Here is a 7007-nt window from a genome sequence, read left to right as displayed (position 1 = left end):
GATGAATTAAATAATAAAAATGACTTTGCTGTTAGAGTGGCTACTAGAACTGGTAGAATGACTCAGGAACCTTTGTATCCTGAAGGCCACCCTAAGAGAATCGAGCAAGATTCTCAGAGAAATAATTTATAGGAACCTAGTTCTTCTAAAAAGAAGAAAAAGAAAGACGATAGGACTTTGCATGCTTCTAGTGAACCTGTCATAGACACACCTGAGAATCCCAATGATATTTCCATTTCTGATGCTGAAACTCAATCAGATGATGAACATGAACCTAGTGATAATGTTAATGATAATGTTCATGTTGATGCTCAACCTAGCAAAAATAATGATGTAGAGATTGAACCTGCTGTTGATCTTGATAACCCACAATCAAAGAATCAACGTTATGATAAGAGAGATTTTGTTGCTAGGAAGCACGGTAGAGAAAGAGAACCATGGGTTCAGAAACCCATGCCCTTTCCTCCTAAACCATCAAGGTCAAAGGATGATGAGGATTTTGAGCGCTTTGCTGAAATGATTAGACCTATTTTCTTACGTATGCGCTTAACTGATATGCTCAAAGTAAATCCCTATGCTAAGTATATGAAGGATATCATTACAAATAAAAGAAAGATATCGGAAGCTGAAATTTCCACCATGCTTGCTAATTACACTTTTAAGGGTGGAATACCAAAGAAACTTGGAGATCTGGGTGTACCAACTATACCATGCTCCATTAAAAGAAATTATGTTAGAACTGCTTTATGTGATCTTGGAGCCGGTGTTAGTGTTATGCCTCTCTCTTTATATCGTAGACTTGAATTGAATAAGTTGACACCTACTAAAATATCTTTGCAAATGGCTGATAAATCAACTGCTATACCTGTCGGTATTTGTGAGGATGTGCTTGTTGTGGTTGCAAATGTCACTATCTTAACAGACTTTGTTATTCTTGATATTCCCGAGGACTATAGTATGTCTATTATCCTTGGTAGACCTTTCCTTAATACTGCAGGGGCTATTATTGATTGCAACAAAGGCAATGTCACTTTTCATGTTAATGGTAATGAGCATACGGTACACTTTCCGAGGAAACAATCTCAAGTTCATAGCATCAATTCTATTGAAAAAGTTCCAACTATCATTTTTGGAGGTTTTGAATTTCCTCTTCCTACTGTCAAGAAAAAGTATGATATTCTCATTGTTGGGGATTTTCATATCCCCGTTGAGGTAACTTAGTGTTATTCGAAATTTCTCCGGTTCCGTGTTATTCGGAATGAGTTTGTTAACAAGACTTGATTAACCTTGTTAGTGGATTCATTTTGATGATCATGAGATGGATGAAACTAGAAGGCACAACCTTCTGTTCCCACTTTTTACTTTCTGTTATTTAGAATAAATAAAGCAAAAATAGTATTATCCGTCTGTTTTCTGAATTATCCGTGCATTAAAAAAATAGTCCGAAAATAAAAGTGCTCCAAATGCCTTGCAAATTTAGTATGTTTTTTTCTGGAATATTTGTGGATTTTAGGCACTGAAATCACTGCCGGAGGGGCAAGCACTAGGCCACGAGAGTGGAGGGCCCCCCCCCCCTATAGGGCGCGCCCCCCTGTCTCGTGGGCCCCTGGTGGCCCCCTCCACTTATGCCAGCACCCACACACTTCATCTTCTACCCAAAAAAATCCCCATCTAGCTCAAGCATGAGTTCTAGCTCGTTTTGCTGCGATTTTCGATCTCTTAGCTCAAAGCTCCATTCACAAAACTGCTTTGGGAGATTGTTGTTTGGTATGTGACTCCTGCATTGGTCCAATTAGTTTTTGTTCTAGTGATTTATTCATTGCAAATTTTTGCTGCATAGGTGACCATGTTCTTGAGCTTGCATGTTAAATTTTTGAGGTCCCAAGCAATTCCAATGCATGATATAGGCTCTAGACACTTGTAGGAGTGGTTGCTATCAATCTTGTTTAGTTTTATTCACTTTTATTTTGAAGTTGCTAAAATTTCACAAATTTTCAGAAAAAGAATTATGCTTAGAAGAATGTACCAAGGTGGTTCCTCGGCAAAGAAAGGGCCAAGGATTGCCATACGTGAGCAAGATGTTGAATTGCCGAGGGACGCAAATGTACGGACTTGTGAGTGGTCATCCGATGATTTTATGGTCGAAGCAGGCTTCAAGGAGGAATTTGACGCGTATGTGCGTAATACCGAGCTGGAGGACTTCTTACAAGATAAGTGTCCTCAGTACTATCAATTGATTGATTCCTTTGTGCGGAGGTTCCAATATAACTGTACGCGTAATACTCCTAGTGTCATGTTTGATATTTATGATACATCTTATACCATGGATTTAGAGTATTTCACAACTGATTGCAAACTCCCGCAGTGGGGTAATATTAATGATCCTCGCAAATCTGAATTTAGAGATTTTCTTGCTAGTATTACTGTGGGAGAATCTAGGGACATAGCACAAGCTACCATAGGGAGCATTCATTTTCCTACTATACATTATTTTGCTCTCTTTATTGGTAGATGCATTAACGGTAAAGACGAAGCTTGTCATATGTGTGTCCCTGATCTGTGTGTCCTCAAGAGTGCTATTTCAGGTTATAAAGGTTATAACTTGGGGGCAATAGTTGCACGTAGGTTGCAGAATAATAGTAGAAAGGGAGATTTATTTGGAGGAATTTATGCACCCCGTGTGGCTAATTATCTTAATATAGCCCCATGAGAGGGGGGTATGATTTTACCTCCTGTTTATTTGTATAAAGAAGCTATGTTCAATCATCATTTTCTTGAGAGGAATGAACAATTCCTCCATTATCGACTAATCTATGACAGACGCAACGTCGTCCCTGTTACTCTTCCTGCTCCCTACCTTTTTGATTATCAGGCAAAAGAAAGATATGTTTTCACCAGGGAAGAAGCAGCTGAATACGAGAGGGGAATGGATGCAGCTCGCCAACACGCTGCTGCTCAGGAGGCGGTTGCCTCTTCATCTCAGTACAACCCCAGTTTCACTTATGGATATCAGCCAGGCGGTCTTTGCTACTAGACCAACTTAGGCCAAAAGCCTAAGCTTGGGGGAGTACGTATTTCTCACTGACTTTACATTCATGTTCACACGCTAGTCGTCAGTGCTCATACTCTTTCATTGTATTATCCATTCTAGTTTAAATTTCTTTTTCTAGTTTTCTTCTTGTGTGCTTGGTAAATCTTAAGAAAACCAAAAAAATTAGTTAGTTTAGTTTCCATGCTTGTAGTAGAATTAAAATGAAAACCCAAAAAGATTTCTAGTTCTTCTTCTTACTTATTGGGAGCTTTCCCGTGTAAATAGTTTTCTTTTCTTTTCTTTCCTTTGGGGGTCGAGAAGACCATATTGAAAATGCTTAGTGGCTCTCATATGCATGATTGTTTATTTAACTTAGAGCCCATATTACCTTGTCTTCTCTCTGGAGTTGAATGCTTGCAGATTCCAGCTTAGTCCAATGCACGTGCACTCTTATTATTATACACATCATTCGGTCGTGCAAGTGAAAGGCAATAATGACGATATATGATGGACTTATTGGGATGAGAAAAGCTGGTATGAACCCGACCTCTCTTGTTTTTGTAAATATGATGAGTTCATCGTTTCTGAGTCAGCTATTATGAAGTAAACATATTTGCAATGACATTTAGAGATTATAGTTGCTTGTGCCATGCTTGATTAGCTATGAGTTATAATGGTTTACCTTGCGTGCCAACATGCTATTAGAATGATTATGATGTGGTATAATGGGACGGTATCCTCCTTTGAATGAATGAGTGACTCGACTTGGCACATGTTCACGCATGTAGTTGAATCAAATCAACATAGCCTTCATGATATTTATGTTCATGGTGGATTATATCCTACTTATGCTTGTATTCGGTGTGAATTAATTTTAATGCATGTTTATGACTGTTGTCGCTCTCTCAGTTGGTCGTTTCCCAGTCTTTTGCTAGCCTTCACCTGTACTAAGCGGGAATACTGCTTGTGCATCCAAACTCCTTAAACCCCAAAGTTGTTGCATATGAGTCCACTATACCTTCCTATATGCGGTATTTACCTGTCGTTCCAAGTAAATTTGTATGTGCCAAACTCCAAACCTTCAAATGAAATTATGTTTTGTATGCTCGAGCAGCTCATGTTACAACTAGGGTTGCCTATATCTTCCATGCTAGGTGGGTTATTCTCAAGAGGAGTGGACTCCGCTCCTCATTCATGAGAAAGGGCCAGTAACCGGGATGCCCAGTCCCATGATCCAAAAAGATCAAAGCAAATCAAAATAATTAAACAAAACTCCCCCAGGGCTGTTGTATGTTGGAGGCACTCGTTGTTTCAAGCAAGCCATGGATTGATGCTTGTTGGTGGTTGGGGGAGTATAAACCTTTACCATTCTGTTTGGGAACTGCCTATAATGCATTTAGTATGGAAGATACAGCCATCTCATAGTTGTTGTGTTGACAGTGAAAGTATGTCGCTCAAAATGTTATTCAATCTCTATTTTAAAATCGAGCTCTGGCACCTCTACAAATCGCTGCTTCCCTCTGCGAAGGGCCTATCTATTTACTTTTATGTTGAGTCATCACCCTTCTTATTAAAAGCACCCGCTTGAGAGCACAATGTCATTTGCATTCATTACTATTGGTTTATATTGGGTATGACTTGACTGGATCTCTTTTACCATGAATTACAATGTTTAGTCAGTCCTTGATCTTTAAAGGTGCTCTGCATTTATGTTTTGCGGTCTTAGAAAGGGCTAGCGAGATACCATTTTGTTATATCATGTTATGATTGTTTTGAGAAAGTGTTGTCATCCGAGTTTTATTATTATGGCTCGCTAGCTGATTATGCTATTGATATGAGTAATTGTGAGACCTATGTGTTATTGTGAGTATGGTTAGTTCATAATATTTGCTGAAACTTGAATGTTGGCTTTTCATGTTTACAACAACAAGAGCAAACAGAGTTCGTAAAAGTTTTTCTTTGTCACTTTCAGTTTGTCAACTGAATTGCTTGAGGACAAGCAAAGGTTTAAGCTTGGGGGAGTTGATACGTCTCCAATGTATCTACTTTTCCAAACACTTTTGCCCTTGTTTTGAACTCTAACTTGCATGATTTGAATGAAACTAACCCGGACTGACGCTGTTTTCAGCAGAACTGCCATGATGTTGTTTTATGTGTAGAAAAGAAAAGTTCTCGGAATGTCCTGAAAATCCACGGAGGCACTTTTTGGAATTAATAAGAATTTTTGGCGAAAGAATCAAGACCAGGAGGCCCACGGGCTGTCCACAAGACAGGGGGCACGCCCCCCCTAGGGCGCGCCCTCCTATCTCGTGGGCCCCCTGGACCTCCACCGACCTCAACTCCAACTCCATATATTCACGTTCGGGGAGAAAAAAATCAGAGAGAAAGTTTCCTCGCGTTTTACGACACGGAGCCGCCGCCAAGCCCTAATCTCTCTCGGGAGGGCTGATCTGGAGTCCGTTCGGGGCTCCGGAGAGGGGGATTCGTCGCCGTCGTCATCATCAACCATCCTCCATCACCAATTTCATGATGCTCACCGCCGTGCGTGAGTAATTCCATCGTAGGCTTGCTGGACGGTGATGGGTTGGATGAGATTTACCATGTAATCAAGTTAGTTTTGTTAGGGTTTGATCCTTAGTATCCACTATGTTCTGAGATTGATGTTGCTATGACTTTGCTATGCTTAATGCTTGTCACTAGGGCCCGAGTGCCATGATTTCAGATCTGAACCTATTATGTTTTCATGAATATATGTGTGTTCTTGATCCTATCTTGCAAGTCTATAGTCACCTATTATGTGTTATGATCCGACAACCCCGAAGTGACAATAATCGGGATACTTCTCGGTGATGATCGTAGTTTGAGGAGTTCATGTATTCACTATGTGCTAATGCTTTGTTCCGGTTCTCTATTAAAAGGAGGCCTTAATATCCCTTAGTTTCCGCTAGGACCCCGCTTCCACGGGAGGGTAGGACAAAACATGTCATGCAAGTTCTTTTCCATAAGCACGCATGACTATTTACGGAATACATGCCTACATTACATTGATGATTGGAGCTAGTTCTATATCACCCTATGTTATAACTATTGCATGAGGAATCGCATCTGGCATAATTATCCATCACTGATCCATTGCCTACGAGCTTTTCGCATATTGTTCTTCGCTTATTTACTTTTCCGTTGCTACTGTTACAACTACTACAAAAACCCAAAAACATTTATCTTTACCTTTGCCATTGTTACCATTATTATCATACTACTTTTGCTACTAAATACTTTGCTGCAGATACTAAGTTATCCAGGTGCGGTTGAATTGACAACTCAACTGCTAATACTCAAGAATATTCTTTGGCTCCCCTTGTGTCGAATAAATAAATTTGGGTTGAATACTTTACCCTCGAAAGCTGTTGCGACCCCCTTCACTTGTGGGTTATCACGACGCCGCAGACCGCAGGCAGGCAAGTCTGGGTACCCTGGTTCCTAGAATGTCGACAGTAACTGAATGTTGTTTGGAGTTCCGGATGAGACCACGGACATGACGAGGAGCTCCGGAATAGTCCGGAGGTAAAGATTCATATATAGGACGATGCTATTTGGACACCAGAAGAGTTTTGGGAGGTACCGGGTAGTCATCGGATCACCGGAAGGGGTTCCGGGAGCCCCCGGGAGGTATATGGGCCATATGGGCCAAGTAAGAGGAGCATACCAGCCCACAAGGGTTGGTGCACCCCTCCTATGGCAGCCAGCCATGGGGAGAAAAGGAAGGAGGGGGATTCAGCCTCCCCCTGCCTTCCTCTCGTCCCCCTTCCTTTCCTCCTCGGGCAAATATGGTAGGGGGGCAGGGCAGGAGCCCAAGGGGGATTCGGCCTCCCTTGGGGCACCGCCTGGCTGCCTTCCTCTCCCCCACCTATATATATGAGGGAGGGGGCACCACAATGACCACGACAATCTCTTAGTCGTGTGTGGCGCCCCCCCC

This window comes from Triticum dicoccoides, chromosome 2B (assembly GCF_002162155.2).
Source record: "Triticum dicoccoides isolate Atlit2015 ecotype Zavitan chromosome 2B, WEW_v2.0, whole genome shotgun sequence".
Classification (NCBI taxonomy): Eukaryota; Viridiplantae; Streptophyta; class Magnoliopsida; order Poales; family Poaceae; genus Triticum; species Triticum dicoccoides.
This window is presented reverse-complemented; position numbering follows the sequence as displayed.